The following is a 19,132-nucleotide window of genomic DNA, read 5'->3' on the forward strand; positions in this document are numbered from 1 at the left end:
CTCCAGAATTGCCTTCTCCACATCCTCGGGTGAAAAGGACAAGGGAGCACACTCATCCTTCTCCCACTGAATATCCTGGGCTATAATTTCACTATTACCATATACCTCCCCGAAATGCCTCATCCACTTGTTGTCTGGGATAGTACATTCAGTAGCTGTGTTGTCCCCCTCTGAGAAAAATGGGTGGTTAACTATGGCCCAAAACTGTGAGCTATCACGCAGGACCTCACAGGAAAGTAGATCTTCCAAGGCCTTCTTTTTAATATAATTTTTCCTCCCAATTACAATGGCCTTATACTCCTTTCTTAAACTAGCCACCACTGCCCTGTCTATCGGGGTTGATTTTAGGGCTGTCATTAGTGCCTTGTGCGCTTTGGAACACTTGGCGTCAAACCAACGATGCTGTTTAGTCCCACCCTGTAGGGGTTTAGCGGTTAAGGCTCCAGCGACATGGGAGCATACAGTTTCAAAGGCCTTCATCACCTCAGCGGGAGTAGCCATTCAAGTGTCCTTCGATTGCGGGCAATAACTGGTCCATAAAATCTTCAGGAACCACTTCAGCCCAGTTTATCCTTCTCCCTTGGTCCACGAGACGTAGGGTGTGACCAATGGCCGAGGGACAGGGCTTATCCTCCTGATGGACTCCCCATTGCATAATTAATTGGACCGGGTTATGGTCACTGTAGATTGAATCTAGGGCTTTGTAGGACAACACTCTGCGTAGTAAGCCTGAGGTTGTGAAGATATAATCTAAAATGGAGCCTGGATCAGTGCCTTTGTATGTAATGGTTCTTGTCCCTCCCTCACTAATACAGGGTTCATATAGGTTCCAACTAGCAAGGTGTTCCTCAAGAGCCTCCCCTGCCTTTGTGTGCTCAAAGTGGGGTGTCGCTATGCCCGTTTGGCCCTCCTGGTCGCCTAGAAAACATGATTCGCTGCAGGGGTGCACATTAAAATCTCCTAATAAGGATAATCTCGAAATTAGTGTAATTCATTTGACTGTACATGGTAATATATTGTTGCAGATCAGCTACATGGTCATTTCCCCTATCCCTATCCCAAGAATTATAAAAATTTATAAAAAGAGTTTTGCTACTGGATAGGGCGGACCATTCAACAATAAGGATATTCAGTGAAATGCTCGGGACCTTCTTGAAAATGCCTTTGAGATTAAGGGAAAACAAAAAAGCAAGACCACCCTTTGCCCTGCCAGCGGGACTAGGAGTTGCCGGGGTAGAGTAAGATGAGTAGCCATCTAGCCAAGAGTTGGGTGATATATCCCATGTTTCTTGACATGCTATAATATCATAGCTGCTTACGAAATCAATCCATAATGGATCAACCCTCTTTGTTCTGATCCCGGCTACATTCCATGTTATCAATTTGCAAACTGTTGATTCGACTGGGTTATGAATCTCTAGACCAGGGGTCTTCAAACTGTGGGGCGCGACCCCCAGGGGGGGCGTGGAGCGATGCAAAGGGGGTCGCACCTTCACAGTCATACTTCTGCCCAGTCCCAAGGGCTTCAGCCCCCCTCCTCCCTCGTGTGTGTCTCTCAGCCAGGCTGCTGCTGCAGTGTAACTCGAGCTGCTGTGGGCTCAGCTGTGTCTGGAGACAACTCCAGCCGCCCGAGTTTTTCACAGGTCTTCAAAGACCATTTGCATATTTACGTGCCTTTGTAAACTGGTTACAGAGGCTAGGGGCCATATGTATAGAGCCAAATTGACTTAGCAAACGCCGAAATTCGCTGAATTTCGGCGTTTGCGAATGCAATTTGGACAAATGGTATGTATGAAGGAAATGTGCTTCAAAAATAAGGAATCGCGAAATGTGCGATTCCTTATTTTGCGATTGCATTTAAGGAATCGCGAAATGTGCGATTCCTTATTTTGCAATTGCATTTAAGGAATCGTACATTTTGGGATTCCTTAAATGCAATGTAAGAAGCCAAAAAAAATCGCAAATTTGCCTTAAGGAATCACAAATTACCACCAACTTCTAGTTGGTGGTAAGTTGCGAATTCCTTTAAAAAGGCATATATTTGCATTTTTGAAAGTGCCATGTGACGCACATACATGCCCTTAGGGCATGTATGTGTGCCACATGTGCACCCATGCATATTTCAGGGGTGCAACAGGGTGTCCTTTGGACACCCCTGCACCCTTGAAATTATTCTCAATTTGCGATTAGCAAATTGCGAATCGCAAATTGAGAATTATTTCCCATTCATTCCTATGGGCCTCCTGGCCCATAGAAATGAATGGGAAAGTATTCCTTAATTGCGATTCGCAATTTGCTAATCGCAATTAAGGAATTCTAAGGAATCGCAAAAAAATGCGATTTTGTACCTACATACCCGTTTGCGATTCTCAAATAGCGATTCCTTAAAAATCGCTATTTGAGAATCGCAAATGGGTATCTTGATACATATGGCCCCTAGTTTTTTCCAGGTTCCAGTACCCCCTGGGCCCCCACTCTGCCTATTCCTTACATTTGTATTTTACAATTACTGCTGTAGTGTGAGAATGCATTTAATGAAAAGGAATATAAAGTAGGGTTGCCAAAAGAAAAATGCCTGCCTGTTTTGTTTAAAGAGCCTGCAAAGACCTCCTCTTGACACTAAATAGACTTTTAAATAAAAAAGTATGTATGCATTCTTTAAGCAACATCCTCTGACCTGAGATACGAACAGCGCATTTCAGGGCACAGCAGTGTTGGACGCAGCAGCGTTTTTTTAACTGGACCCGTTTTTCTATTTTATTTAATATTTCGTTTGCATTCTACCCTGATTTTAAATTCTAGCCTGTCCCTCACCTGCACGATAATTGTTAACTCACCGCTCTTTGGCGGGTCCCTGGATTCCCCGGCTCCTCCGGACTTTGGCCGCCATATTGGGGGTAGTTTTCCTGGACGCCGGGCGGCGCCAGATTGTGCGAGCAGACCAGCTGTCACAAGGACACGCTGGCCTGCATATAAGGAGGGCATTCTAGGCGGGCTCCCTCTCTAAGCAACATCCTCTGACCTGGGATACGAACTGCGCATTTCAGCGCACAGCAGTGTTGGACGCAGCAGCGTTTTTTTAACTGGACCCGTTTTTCTATTTTATTTAATATTTCGTTTGCATTCTACCCTGATTTTAAGTTCTAGCCTGTCCCTCACCTGCACGATAATTGTTAACTCACCGCTCTTTGGCGGGTCCCTGGATTCCCCGGCTCCTCTGGACTTCGGCCGCCATATTAGGGGTAGTTTTCCTGGACGCCGGGCGGCGCCAGATTGTGCGAGCAGACCAGCTGTCACAAGGACACGCTGGCCTGCATATAAAGCGACCATTCTACGCGCAGCATTTGCGCGCAGCGTTTCGCCGTAATGATGCCGGAGTCACGCCAGAGTCCTGCCCGTCTGCGCCCGTCAGCGTCCCGGAGGCAATCGGAGCGGCGGACGGAGCTGTATTACCGCGATTACCAATTTCTGCTGCCATTATGGTATGTTATACGTCGCTCGAGCTTCGGGCTCTGCAAGAGGTCTCCTGCGCTTGTCACAAAGTTTTTCCCGGCCGTTACAGGGGTTATGATAGATGACCAACTTAGCTGGAAGCCAGCAGTGAACACTAGGTCACACTTATTTAAGAGAGCTATCGCCGCTCTAACATCCTTTTCACAGAGATTAGGCAAAAGACCACCAGCAGAGCTCCTCAAGATCTATAACGCCAAATGCCAGGCAATCGCTACTTATGGCGCGGGAGTCTGGGGTTACACAAATACTAGCCCCATCCAGAATTATTCTCTCGCAGGATGCCAACCACCAAATTCTTTTATTAACTCTTGTTAACAAAGAAATAATAATCCTGACCAATAGTTACAATAACTTATCGGAAGAAAATTTCATAATTCTTCTCACCACCCTTCATGATAAATTAAAACAGATTCACCACTCTAGATCCGTAAATAAATCAATCCATCTAATCTGGGGCGGAGATTTCAATCTCCACCCCTGTACAGTATCTAACCCATTGCGCTGTGGGATAATGGACGAACTTAACGTCCCAATGGCGCACTTCGCCCATAATAAATTAGGAAACTTTATTAACACCGTCCTATCCGACTTGGATCTTCACATCGTAAACCACCTAGATGCAGAACCAAATGAATTTGCTCCAACTTATGTGGGCAGAGGCCATCAAACTACAGTAGACTTTATACTTCTCACACCAAACCTTATGAACAAACTCAAAGATTTCAGGGTTATTGCCACCCCCCTCAGCGACCACTCCGCCTTAGCAATAAAGTTATTTATGCCACCTAACTCCTCTCACAAACTGGAGATGGCGGTTACTCTGACACAGAACAAGATCCAGGTTGGCAAACACAATGGTTTTACAATCAAGTGGGCAAAAATCAACCCATCTGATATATTGAAAAAATTAATAACTAGGGCCTACCCAAACATTGTGAAATGCCTGGACCTTGCATCAAGCCATAAGGAGGTCCTGTTAAATTTCGAACAAATTTTGGATTCTATAAAGGACCTACTTACCTCAAAACCCAATTCAAACTCCTCCACAAAACCAAAATGGTTTAACCACAACTGCACTGCTGCCTTAAAAAAACTAAAATCTGCACTTCAAAGTAAACCGCGAGATGCAGCCCAGATCCAACTTCTAAGGCGCCAATATACAGAGGAAAGAAAGCTGAGAACTGCCCAACTCAAGCAAAAATTATGGGAGGATCTTCATAAAGGTGCAGTCTCAAAAAATAGCGAACTTTTCTGGCGCACAGTAAGAACCCCTTACCTTACTAATAATGGCATCCCAAAAATAGAAGTCGCCATTGATGAAAAAACATGGGTCTCTCACTTTGAAGAGATTTTTAAAAACACTTCACCAACAGAACCCAAGCTTTTAAAACCACACTACCCCATTTTGGTTCCGTTCGACATTCCAGACCTCATAGGCGCACTCCAGAGTAGCAAATCAGGCAAGGCTCCAGGGCCGGATGGGGTCCCAGTGGACTTCTTCAAAAACAACCTAGACCTCTGGGCACCCATCCTAACTAGAGTCTGCACAGCGGCAGCGAATGAGGGAATCCTTACCTCCTGGACCAAATCAATAATGGTCCCCATTTTTAAAAAGGGGGACCGTCAAGATGCAAAATGCTACCGGCCCATTTCACTGCTGGACTCGCTCGGGAAAGTAGTGGGGAGAGTAATCCTTGAGCGTTTCCAGCAGTGGAGTGAGGACCGGGGCATAATTTCTGACATCCAATTTGGCTTCCGCAAGGGCTTTGGTACATTAGAGCAGGCCCTTAATCTCCACTTAATAATGAGCAAATACACCCAGGCCACTCCTTCTAAGATATACATGGTCTTTGTCGACCTATCCGCAGCTTTTGACTGCGTCTCACACGCAAAGCTGTGGAAGGTCTTGGCCCAGATGAGAGTAGATCAACCCCTTTTAGACTTCCTAAGAGAGCTCTACACCGGGGCAACAGCTAGAGTTCGCTTTGGGGTAAACGGAGAGCTGACGTCACCGTTTAGCGTAGGGCGTGGGGTCAGGCAGGGATGCGTCCTGGCCCCCTTCCTCTTCTCACTCTATACCAATGGCTTGGAGGAGGAGATGTTGAGGGGGGCCCAGGACCTCCCACGCATAAACCGCCGCCTGATTCCAGCCCTGCTCTACGCGGATGACGCTGTCATCCTTGCGCGAACGCCCCGAGAACTGCAGAAAGCAGTAATCAAGTACACCTCATTCATGGGCAACCTCGATCTAAAGGTGAACGTAAATAAAACGTTCGTAATGACAGTTGGTAGAGGTCAAAAAAGAACAAATCCCATCTTCCTCAATAACCAAAAGCTCGAAGCTACCCCTCAGTACCCCTATCTAGGGGTTATGATAGATGACCAACTTAGCTGGAAGCCAGCAGTGAACACTAGGTCACACTTATTTAAGAGAGCTATCGCCGCTCTAACATCCTTTTCACAGAGATTAGGCAAAAGACCACCAGCAGAGCTCCTCAAGATCTATAACGCCAAATGCCAGGCAATCGCTACTTATGGCGCGGGAGTCTGGGGTTACACAAATACTAGCCCCATCCAGAAAGCTGAAAACGCCTTTTTAAGATTTTTGCTAGCCACTCCTAAAGGCACCTCTACTTATGCAATTCATCTCGAACTAGCCATACCCTATATAGAGGACCTAATTAAAATTGAGCCGTTGATGCTGTGGCAACGCATTTGGAAGTCAGACAAAAACGCCCTGACACAAGCCATTATTTTAGACACAATGAACTTGGATCACTCCACAAAAATAAAATGGCTCTCTTATGTGAGAAACTTTTTTACCGACTTAGGTGTTGAGAACTACTATTTGGACCCGGTGTCAGTAACAGACATCTCGAAAAAAGATCTTAAACAGAAAGCACTAAGACACCTGGAAACTTTAAGACTTGCATCCATTTCCTCAAAAACGGCAGTCATCCATGCAAATATGATCCAAACAGCCCCTGACATCCACCCGTACTTGGCACTTCAAATAACAACCTATGAGAGAATGTTAATCACAAGATTCAGGCTCAATACCTTCTTCAGACTGGTTACCTTCCCAACACAAAATTGCTGGAGTGACATTCTTTCCCCCTGCCCATGTGACGGTTTGTCAACGCAGTCTAACTTGCATGTGATCCTACTCTGTAAATACCATCAAGCCCACAGAAAGACCTGGCTTTTACCGATATTAAGAACGTGGGGGCTAAGACAATGCAGACCTGCCCTCTTAAGACTGCAAATGTTGGAAACGGAAAATGTCTGCTATTTTGTTAGTAGTTTTCTAAAATGCATTCTGAGACATAGAAAGAACCTTTAAAATCTTCGTAAATTTTAACTTTGAGCGGCCCCTCGCATCCCCAGTTTAATTTTCATATTGTGGAATGAATTTTATATGAAATTTTATGTAACACATGTATTTTTGCACTGTATGATTCTTTGCTCTTTTATGGTTTTTTCCACTGTGAAACAAGCCGAATAAAGAAATTTATATATACAGGGGTAAGAGACGATGTCCTGGTTGTGGTTGGTTTCCAGGCAATGCCCCGGCCACTATACCAAATAGGGAGGTGGCCAGGGTGAAGCATCTCTGCCTGCTTTTAAACACAAGATCAGTGCGCAGACATGCTTTGGATATCTATGATCTCCTGGCCACTGAAAAGCCGTTGTGTCTGATGTTGACAGAGACATGGTTAGGGGATTCGTCTAATCCCGATATAGCTATAGCAACTCCTTCAGAATACAATATCTTCAGGCAAGATAGATCGGAGGGGAGGGGCGGGGGTGTGGAACTGGTAGTGAATAAACTCTTCTCATGCTCCATTATTCCCATGGATGCCATCACAGGATCTGAATCCCTTGCTTTCTCTATAGCACTTACAGGGCTTTTAGTTTATAGGCCCCCTGGACCAGCGGGATCCTTCTTTGACGAGCTTCAGTCGGCAATTTCGGCGCTGGCTCTGAGAGCTCAGCACTGTGTATTGGCCGGGATTTTAATTTCCACATGGATGAGGGACTGGACCCTGACACGATCAAATTGATTGATGTCACGGCCCCCCTAGGTCTTGCCCCCTACCTCTCTGGACCAACGCATGAAAAGGGTGATACCTTGGATCAGGTCTTTTCCACGTTCCCCATAGAGGTGCTGGCACTTGTGCCGGTGCTTTGGTCAGATCATAGGCTGGCTAAATTTTATGTACTGGGCACAAAGAAACCATCGAGCACTGCTACTAGGCAGCAGGGACGAGCCCTTAGGGCGTATCATCGGGTGACTCCTGAAATGTTGGCTCAGGCATCTCTTGATCATCCCTGCCCTTTGACGGGATACTTGGAGAGGGATTTAGAGTCCCTGCAAGCATGGTTAACGGATAGGCTGAATGATCTAGCCCCTGAGATGGCCCCCCGATTAATATCAAAGCGGGTCTCGGCCCCCTGGTTCACCGAAGCACTGTCGGCTTCTCGACGGCAGTGCAAGGTGGCTGAAAGGGCCTGGCGGTCACAGTATGATCCCGCGGCCAGGCTTGCTTACAGGACAGCGGTTAAAGCATACCATCGGGATATCCTCCTTGAAAAGAAAGGCTATCTGGCAAGGAGGATAGAGGCCGCCTCTAATTCCTGCAAGGAGATCTTTACGATCGTTAGGGAATTCACAGCCCCACGATCTAATTCGACCCAGGCCGCTCCTTCTGAGATGTGGGTTTCCGCCCTTGCCAACTACTTTACCACGAAGATTAAACTGATCCAGGACTCTTTTCCCTTGAGGATGGTTGAAGTACCTCCCAGTTCTGAGGACGGGTCAGTTTCGTTGGCCCCTTTGTGTCCAGTCTTGGCAGAGTTTCCGCCAATTTCAGCTGTTTCGTCATTGGCACTTATGGCCAACCTTAAATCTGGGTCGCCTCTCGACCCATGTCCGGCCAAATTTCTAGCGAAAATGGCCGAAGTTGTAAATCCATTGGCGAATCCACTTTTGAATCTCTCTTTGAGTCAGGGGGTGGTCCCGCAGGCTTGGAAGCAGGCGATGTTTATTCCCCTTCTCAAGAAGCCTGGCCTAGACCCGGAGGCTTAGGCCAACTACAGGCCTATCTCTCTTCTCCCTGCGCTGGTTAAGATCTTGGAGAAGCATGTGCACACCATGCTTTCCAGTTTTTTGGAATCTCATAATTTGCTGCACCCCACTCAATCCGGCTTCCGCCCCAATTTAAGCACCGAGACGGCGCTTTTGGAGGTGTTCGAAGCCATTAAAGAGGCACTGGATTCGGGGGGCAAAGCTATGCTTGTAATGTTGGACTTGTCGGCGGCCTTTGACACCGTCCCCCATGAGGGTCTCCTCGCCAGACTCCATGAGATCGGTCTGAGGGGGACGGTGTTCAGCTGGTTTAGATCATTCTTGGCTGGCCGTCGACAAACGGTCTGGGTCTCACCCAGCTCTGCCGTGATGCCGCCTTTGGGAGTCGGAGTCCCGCAGGGCTCTGTGTTGAGCCCGACTCTTTTCAACATCTTTATGACCCCTCTGGCGGCACTGGCGGAGTCTTTTGGGGCCCAGATCGTATCCTATGCCAACGATACCCAGCTCCTCTTTACGTGCAGGAAAGGAGAAGATTTCGATGGAGAGAGTATCCGTGAGTGCCTTGGGGCTGTTTTTAAATGGTTTCACCTTAACAGCCTCAAGTGCAACTCAGATAAATCTGAGGTACTCTTCTTCGGTTGTCCATCTGACCAAGACTGGCAGGAATGGTGGCCTGTTAATATGTTTCCTCCAGCTTGCTCATCCCAGCTAGCAAAGAATTTGGGGATCACGATTGATAACGGTCTGACGTTAAGATCTCAGATCCTTGGTCTTACGGGAACATGTTTTGGCCTCCTCAGGATGCTCCGTAAGTTCCTTCCTCTGCTCTCAGAAGATCATAGGAAGACGACGGTGCAGGCCTTAATTGGTTCAAGATTGGACTACTCCAATGTCCTATATCTTGGCCTACCGGAATATCTCCTGCAACGGTTGCAGGTGGTCCAGAACTCGGCCGCACGGGCCATTTTTGGCCTGTATAGGCGAGCCAGAGTCTCCGGTCTTTTGCAGTCACTCCACTGGCTGCCTATCCGGAAGAGGATAGTTTTTAAGGCCTTGACCTTGGCCCACAAGGCTCTCCACGCCTCGGGAGCAAAATATCTCCAAAGGAGGCTTGCCTTTTACCTTCCGGCCCGATCTCTGAGGTCTGAATCATTGTTCCTCGCTGTGGTCCCACGAGTAAAAAGGGCTCGCATTGGAGGTCGCTCTTTTAAGTTGTTGGCGCCACAGCTTTGGAACACTCTGCCTCCGGCATTACGCAGCACCTCTAATTTGCTGACTTTTAGGAAGGGCCTTAAAACTTGGCTCTTTGCCCTTTAGTTTGCTCTTCTTTCTTTCTGCTGGTCCGCGTTATTTTACTGTGTTGTGTTTTTTCTGCTACAGGTTGTCAATAAAAGCGCCGGGACACTCTATGGAGTAGCCGTGCGCTATAAAAGACTATACTAACATAACATAACATAACATTCATTATTTGTCTTTTTGCTCTTTGTCAGTCATGGATCATTGAGGCAGCCCTAGAACACAATTAAAAGTGCTTTTTATTTATATTTGCTGTTGGAAGTATGTACAGAAAGGTGATGAAAATACAGCTTTAGGTGACTGCTTATTTTTGGACCGACTGGGCCATCAAAATAATCTGCTGGCAACCCTAACCATAGGACTGTTTGTTTGTTGCAGGATCAGCACATAATTTATTTCCTCCACCCTCGATCCCTGATTAATGCCGCAATAGTTTAACTTAGATCTTAAACCCTACGCTGCCGTCAATAACATGCTGAGTTATTTCAAGTGTCTGGGAATGCACCCTGCATTCAGACAACTCGCTCCTCATTCTCGCCCTTCACTTTCACGTTCATCCTGCACTCACACTGATCACCCTGCACTCACACTGATCACCATGCACTCACACCGATCACCCTGCACTCACAGTGATCAGAATGCACTCACACTGATCACCATTCACTCACACCATTCACCCGCTCACCCTGCACTCACAGTGATCACTCTGCACTCACAATGTGCTTGCGCTGTACACCCTATACCTCACCCTGCAGTCACACGAGTAAACTATGCATCCTGAACTCATGTGACACTTCACTCACCTATCCCCCTCACTGCTCAATTTACAACTCACTCAAACAAGCCCATCAGTAATCATACATTCATTCGTCCCATTCTGAACTTGCATCCGCACCCAAATTCATACGCCACCTCACTCATCCTGCAGTCACTCCTCTTACTCTACTCTTGCACTGTTGCATCGCTCACCGTGCACTCACATGGGCACTCTTGTCACCCACACATTGTGCAGAGGGTTAATGTGCCTGCTACAAAGAACGTGCAGATCACAGAACTGAGTGTGAGTAAACTATGAGTAGCGCTATAAAAAAATGAAACGTTTGTCGGAAAGGTGTTATAGAGAGATAAGGTGCATCGTTGGTGAGTGGTAGTGAAGGAATTCATGGAGAAGGAGGAAACGGGGGTGGGTCACCAAAAAAGACTGTTGCACCATGTGCGACCAGTGTTAGGACCAGCCCTGGCTGGGAGTGTTAGTCCCCTTTGAATTCCTGGTCTAGTGACTCCCCTGCTTCTGGCTATTATTATTATTTACATTTGTAGTGCGCTACTGTTACCAAAAGATGTCCTGGGGTTAATAACCATCTGCTGCCTGTAGGCAAATGAGAAACACGGAGAAGGAGAACCAACCAGCCAAATGGGGTAACCTACAGAGCATAGAGAAAGGTTTTTATATCTTCCTAATGGATAATAGATTATTGGTGGAGCGGAGCAAAGGAGGGTGCAAGTTCCATAACTGCGCGGTCTGCATCAAAACAGTGAGACAGACAACTCATGCCTTCTTGAATTAGGGAACAATAAGCAGAGTGGCACAGGCCGAGAGGAGCATACAGGTCCAATCCGTATGCTTGGTGAGGAGAGATGAGAGGATGAGAGAGGACAGCAAGGGAGTGAGAGAATTCAATTGAAGAGGTCAGGGATGAGGAGAAATGTGAATTGCCGAAGAGAAGTGTGGACACGCAAGATGTGAATGTGAGCCAGAGGTGAGGGCTTCTGTTAGAACAAAGAGGAGATATGAACGTTGAATGGGGGGACTGGAGAGGTGTAAGATACAAATAGACAAAAATTTTAATGGAGAGACGAGGTGAATGAGAAGTGCTGAGGGGCACGGGAGGTGACGGGACCAGAGAGGCCATGAAATAAATGCGAGAGACTGTTAGAGATGAGGGCAGTGAAAAGACAGAATGGTAAGAGGTGATTAAAGGTGAAGTCAGAGGTTGAATGGGGAGAGTTCAGAAGTTCTAAAAAGGGGTGAAAGAAAATGGCCTGCAAAGTGAGAGAGGGATCTGGGGTTAGGAGAGGAGAGAGGGATGGAAGGGAGGGGGTGAGAGGAAAGCTGCATGGGTAAACTGCTTAACTCTGCACAAAACCGCCTGGTTTTTTAGGGACCCCTGCTTCTCCTGGCCAGGGTCAGGTGAGTTTCTAATGTGGCAGCACCTATTCCTGAGGAGTGGAAGGCCCTTCTTAAAGGTTGACTATAAATCTTTCTGATGTTAATTGCTGTATTTTGGTTATAAACGGATACTGATGGGGTGACATCTTTCCTCAGTGTTACTGTGTGTAAAAAATGTCAAAATAATGAAGTAATGCTATCCCAAAATACGCTGCATCACATAACATCACTTAAATTTTCTTCCCACACAATTTAGTGAAGCCTGTCGCTTCACATTTGGTCCTCGCCTGCCTCATAATTCTAGTAGCCCTGCCTACAGGTTTAGCAATTTTTATCAGGAGGGGGTCCTTAAACCTCAAAATGTTGACAGGGGGGTCTCAGTATCCAAAAGTTTGAAGACCTCTGCTCTAGACTGAGGTGGGGGTGGTTGTCAATCAATTTCTTCGATGTTGGAGAGGGGCGAGAAGCGATTACTCACTACTACCCCTCCTCCTTCCATGTGAGTATGTGTCGGCAACAAGTTTGAGGCAGTCTGTGTTCCTAGGTTTCCTCTAGTTTGATGCTCTGTGGGTCTCACTGGTCTAACCCCAGCTCCTGCTGAGAACCGGCTACTGCTAGGTGATCCCGGGTATTTAGTGCTGGAGTGTGTAGTGTGAGGTGGATAGAAAAACCCCAGGGGGACTGGTCTCATGTAAACTGGCCCTCTAAGTCAGAACCATCACTGAAAAGTTTATTGGCCTGTTCTGGGCGATCAAAGTTGACTACTACACAGTCCCCCTGCACTGACTTGGGACGTTTCCCAATCCAACCCACCCTGTTGGCGAATATACCCCTGACTGCTTTATGGGTCCCACCACTGCTACCTTCTGCACACCATACCCTAGCCTTTCTTAATAGGTCGGTAGCAGTTTCCACCGTGTCCTCTGCTAGAGCGGGCACACCAATGAAAATAGCTACTAGTGGGGCTGCCTCCGGTGGTAGATTTAGTTGCAGCTTACTTCTCCTAGTCTGCCTATTAAAAGCAGGTTTGCTTGGGCGGGTATTAACATTTGTATTGGCCCCTATATTCCCCAGTAAGGGACCCCCCATACGAGGGGGAGTATCGAGCAAATTGGTAAGTCGTGCCCCATCGGACACGTTGTTCTACCTAGTGGGGAGCGGGTAGGCGTCCGGAGTTCTATTGGACATATCTACGGCAGTGTTAGTACCAGGTACAACAGTATCTCCTTTAAGTAAAATTGTGACTGATGAAAGATCTTTAACAATTTTATCTATTAAAGAACATTTCTTTAAGAGTCCAGAAAGGCAAGTATTCAATGTGTCCAGTATGTCTTTGGCAATATCTGCAATAAAGGGCTCGATCCTCGCACAAAAAAGCGCCTCCAACTGTTCGCCCACGCTTAGATCAGTCCCAGTGTGCGGAGTCGTGCTGGCCACCGCTTTCTTCCTCTTTGCAGAGTCTTTTTTTGGGGCCATGGGTCGGATCCCTCTGGGTTGGTGGCGGTAATGAGGTATTATTAGGTGGGGGGCAGTCCGATGATACCGCCACAGGTTTATTATTTAAGATGACCACCTCAGGTACTAGGGGGATAACAGACCCTCTGCCATGGTCAATAGGTTGTGCTACCATGGTTAATGGGGAGGGCGTGATACCCAGTTAGTGTTCGGCACTCGCTATTTCCTTAGTTAGTGCCCCTACAGCCGAGGAGAGATATGAAATAATTGACTCAGAATGTCTCGGCACCTTGGCCCTTTTACCCCCCTCCTCTGCAGTAACAATGTTCTTGCGCTTACCGATGGATGGATGACAGGGGGCTGGCCCTGCCCTGCCTCTGATGGCCGCAGATGGCGCGCCCTCTGCCCGGGCTCAGCCCGGCGTCGCCCGCGCGCGTCCCGCGACGCGGGAGGAGCAGCTTGTCTTTATGCACCTCCGGGCGCGGGAGTGTGAGGCAGCGTTCAGCGTCCCCGTCAGGGAAGCAGAGGACGCTGGGAAATGGAGTTTCTGTGTCGCTCTCCCCTCTCGGAGGCTGTACGACCAACAAACGGCAGCGGCGGGAGAGCGGAGATGTCCGCGGGTCCTCTTCGCCTCAAAATGCAGGTGAGCAAGTTGTTGTGCCCCCACGAGCCTGAGCCCCCGCTCCGCCGCAGGAGCAGATCGTCTTTATGCGCCTCTGGGCGCGGGAGCGTGAGGCGGCGTTCAGCGTCCCCATCAGGGAAGCAGAGGACGCTGGGAAATGGAGTTTGTGTCGCTCTCCCCTCTCGGCGGCCGTACGACCAACAAACGGCAGCGGGGGAGAGCGGAGACGTCCGCGGGTCCTCTTCGCCTCTGAAAATGCAGGTGAGCAAGTTGTTGTGCCCCCACGAGCCTGAGCCCCCATTCCACACAATACTGAGCACCCAATTGTCCTGTGTTATAATTATCTACTCTTCCAAGTAAAAACATATTACCCTCCCCCCCCACCTCTCCCCCATCTGAGTGGGCAACAGAGTTGGGGGAAGCAAGAACTCATTGCTTAGGCGGTTGTTTTGCTGCAGGTGTTTGTCTAGAGCCCCCTCTTCCTCTACCAGGCCGTCTCTGGTGGTATTGTGATCTTGAAAGGTGTTTCTCTGAGGGTTTGAACCCTCTGCTGGTATTGACGGCGATCATATGGTCGGTAGCGTCATCAGATGTCCTTCCTTTTCTCCAAACCCACAGCCTTCAAGGTGTCCAATCATCTGCATGAGAGTCAAAGAGAGATGTACCATTGAAGGGAAGGTTGAGAATCCTGTGTTGGGCCTCCGGTTTCAAGCCTGTGAGTCTCAGCCAGGAGGATCTCCTAGCGCAGATACCATGGGCAGCAAGGTCGGAGGCATCTCCTGCAGAGCTGATGACCTGATTCGCCACAAGACCTCCTTCATGCAGAATCTCCTGCTGATCTTCCTTTGGCAACTTCTCCGTAAAGCATGACAGAGTCCAATAGCAGACGATCATATCAACTCAGCAGTAAAGAGGCACTGGCCACCTTCATGTAAGAGGCAGAGGTGTTGCCCATTCTCTTACCGATGGAATCCATGGCTTTGCTGTCTTTATCAGGGGGAACAGCAGATGAGGAGGCCCCCATTTGACCCTTCCTGGTTGCTGACACAGCGACAGAGTCCGGTGGTGTATCAGACCTCAGAAAAAGAGGGTACCGTTCTGGGGCTCTGTACTTAAGTGTCCATGATGGTGCTGCTCCCACTGAAGCCAGCGTTAGAAAATTATGTAGAGCCGGTTCTAGTAACCCAGGCACCAAGGGGAGAAGAGGTCTAGTAGAGGACTTGTGATGCAGCATCTCAAATATAACAGATGTCGATGGAGTAGACTCAGGCATTTCGATGTTGAGCTTAGTAGTACCTCTACACGGTACCTCATTAAAGGCGACAATATCATCTACTGGGGATACTCTAATTGGTGGAGTAGATGACAGAGTTGGAGAGTAGTCAGCCTTCAATGATCTGAGTCAGAGGATCATGAAGGAGACCTGTGTCTTCGCTCTCTAGGCAAACTGTGCTGGGATCTTGATCTATATCTCCTCGAGGCGGAGGACTTTTGAGGTGTGGCATGTCGCACTTACCTATCCGGAGAATGAGAAGACAAATATATTTGAGAATATTCTGAGAAAGGAGTAATTTTCCGCATCCTGCAGTCCTTTATGTTCTCCAACCAGCTCGGGTAGAGGTTAGTCTGCAGAGTATGGTGTCCTGGAGCCAGGGAGCATTCCGGTGTGATGTGAACAATCCGTAGTTCCAGAGAAGACGAAGCACCCCTCAACGTCAAGCCTTTAGAAATCAGATTGTGAATTTCCCTCTGACATCGGCACTGGTGAGCGATCTGGTATTAGTCTCTTAGTAGTTGGAGACCTGTGGGTGGAAGTAGGTCTCGACGTCGACCTCCTCGTACATGAGCCATTCTCGACGGTGACCTTCTTAACGTTGACCTCCTCGACAGCGATGTTCGCCCTGCCGTCAACAATAAAGCAGGCGATCGACTGCAAACTAAGCCTACCGACGTCTAAGTCTTAGCTGCTGGGTTTGGCGTCGATGTCCGAGGTGCCTTTGATGTCGGTGGTGTTCTCGACATCGGCGCCGAGGCCCTCGATGGTGACCCCCACCCCCCGTCGGCGATGTGTCTTTGACGTCGAACGTCTGCCCTCCACCATTGTGCGCAAGCCAGACTTGGACCGTCTGCGAGAGGGTGTTGACGTCAGCTGATGGACATGATTAGCCGTACCTGGAGTCGTTCGCTTCAACGGCGATATAGTTTTTGACGCGGACCTCGGCACATAAGATTGACACTGAGGAGAGCACAGGGGTATTTTCAACATTGATCCTTCTCTCGATGCCGAATTTGACCAGTGTCTTCGTTTTCCCCCCTTTTGTCTTGCGCTCTGACCTTATTTGAGAGGAGGGCTCTTTAGAGGAATGTCCATCCCGGCCACTTACAGACTTCTTTCCTCTCTCCTGCATGGCATGAAGCTTGATCTTCTCCCTTTTGCGAAGGGTTCGTCTGGAAGGTTGCAGGCAGTAGTAGCACTTGTCAGGTCGGTGTAGATGGTAGGCACACAATACAGACCAAGTGCAGATGTGAATTAGTCAGTCTCTTCCCACAGGAAGGGAACTTATTAAATAAGGAAAGCATTCTGACAGGAAAAATAGCTGGAAAGTAAGAAATTTTTTTTGAAAATGGTACAATAAGTACTAAAAATGTCAAGGGAAGACAGAAAATCTCACTTGAAAAGACCAATTAGGGATAAAAAAAACACTGACGAGCTCAATGCTCCAGGATCCTCACAGACGGAAAAAAGAACTGACCTAATCGTCACATGTGGGGCATGATGGGAGCTTGGAGGTCTTAAAGGCACGGCACCAGTTCTTTTCGTCGGAGTGTTCTATATGCAGCCTTCTAGGCTAATCTGCCTGCTATCACCTTGCCTTTTCTTTGAACATAAAGGGTATGTTAAAAAACAAGCTGGAGGTACATTTCTCTGTGTCATGGAAATGTTATTTTATATGAGTTACATATTTCAAATTAAAAATGCAATGCAATATTGGCATATCTGAGCCTAAAATTTACACATATATAAATATATAGTGTATATGCATATATTTTTTGTTAATGCTCCGGGGTCCCCGCATGAGGGCGGGACCATTCAATACTTAGACTATTGATGAGTATCCCCTGGAAGAGAACTTGTCTGAGAGTATCTGCATATTCCTCACCTTGTAAGCAAATAGCTAAGCAGTACACCTCACCAGGTAATTGGTACTTGGATTGGATCAGACCAGGAAATCTTGCTGGACAGATCGGGCTAAATACGCACCATCCCGCCAGACCAAGCTGTCTAGGTTGCAATGCTTAGTAAAGGTATGGAAGGATGCCCAATGACGCAGCCTGGCAAATGGCCAATACTGGCACACTGTGCACCAGCACAGTGGTAGCAGTCTTTGATCTGATGGCGTGAGCATGCAAACCTTCAGGGGGTTGCTTTTAGCTAGCCTATAGCTGATCTTGACGCATAGCCTTCAGAAATGGGTATCGTTGTGAGAAGTTGGCCTGGCATATGCTGTCCACTATTCTAGTGGGCACCTTGCACCAGTCCAAACAACCTTATTGATGATAGGTTTAAGACGACCTTTATTGAAAGCTATCCTAGTGGTAGCTATGGAGAGCAGTCCTCAGGCTAAGTCTTGAAGGAGTGTAGAGCAGCTTGGTTTACCAGATTATAAGCTCTTGAATGTCTAAATGAAAAGAGAACCACACAAGGTATATATATAAAATATATTTTTTTCTACAATCTCTAGTAATCTCCTAATGAGATTACAGAGCAAAGTACACCATTTAAATCGTTAGAACTTCATTAAATAGCACAATATACACTGGGCCCCGGGGAATGGGGGTCAAACCATATACTAAGAAAGTGGTATAAAAACCACTGTTTGACTATACACAAGGCCTAGAGCCTGTAGAATCGCTGGGGCCACAAGGAACCACCCAAGGTAGTGACACAGGGGACCCATGGGGGACGCGTGCAGTGCGAGAACACAGCCGCAAATCGCCGTTAACTTCTATGGGGAAAGTCGCGGTTGGAAATGTAAAGATTAAGGACACTTAGGAGAGGACTTTGAGCAAACCCCTTTAGACTTAAGGGGTTCTAGAGCCAACACCCACGGAGCACTGTAGTACTCATGTTAACTCACCCAGGGTAGCCGGGTGCATAGGTGTCTTTTGGTGTCGGGAATCGTTGTTTATTTCAATAGCGATCTGCTGCAAAGAGCTGCTGCCGTGGAGAAGAAAAGTGTCCTGGATCAAAGAAATGAGGAACCTGAAAGCAGAGGGGACAGAGTCTGGGTCACTGGCCAGTGACCAGGGGCACGAGAGACGAATGCCCACCGATGTTGGGTGATTCAGTTGTGAAGAGGTGAAGCCTGACTCTTCAGCTACGAGGACCAGGAGGCGTCGACAATGACCCGGAGCTGTATTCGAGCTGTCCCACGAAAGATGTAGTGTGATGCGGCATCGGTGTCTGGGTTGGACACAACAAGCCTTGGTAATAGTAACCCATGCAGAAAGAGAAAAGATGCTTCGGTGTGGACCAGCAAGGTCCGGGGGACTCAACACTGCGCCTTCCGGCCTGGTCACCCCCACGCTCCAGTGCCTGTGCCTGCTCCCGCAGCCCCAGTCACCCGAGGGCCGCCAAGCCCACACCAGCCACCGAGGGCCGCCGAGCCCACACCAGCCTCCCGCAGCCCCAGCCACCCGAGGGCCGCCAAGCCCGCTCCAGCTTTTCCCGCTGCCCCAGCCCGTGGCCCGCCCCCCCGCCAGCCGATTGGCTCTCGCTCCTGCCTCCCCGCAGACCCTCCCGACCGGCTCCCTTCTTAAGGGGAGCCTGACCAGAACCAGGGAGTGACCACTGCGCCTTCCGGCCTGGTCACCCCCACGCTCCAGTGCCTGTGCCTGCTCCCGCAGCCCCAGCCACCCGAGGGCCGCCGAGCCCACACCAGCCTCCCGCAGCCCCAGCCACCCGAGGGCCGCAAAGCCCGCTCCA

The sequence above is a fragment of the Lissotriton vulgaris genome, chromosome 5 (assembly GCF_964263255.1).
Source record: "Lissotriton vulgaris chromosome 5, aLisVul1.2, whole genome shotgun sequence".
NCBI classification, from domain to species: Eukaryota; Metazoa; Chordata; class Amphibia; order Caudata; family Salamandridae; genus Lissotriton; species Lissotriton vulgaris.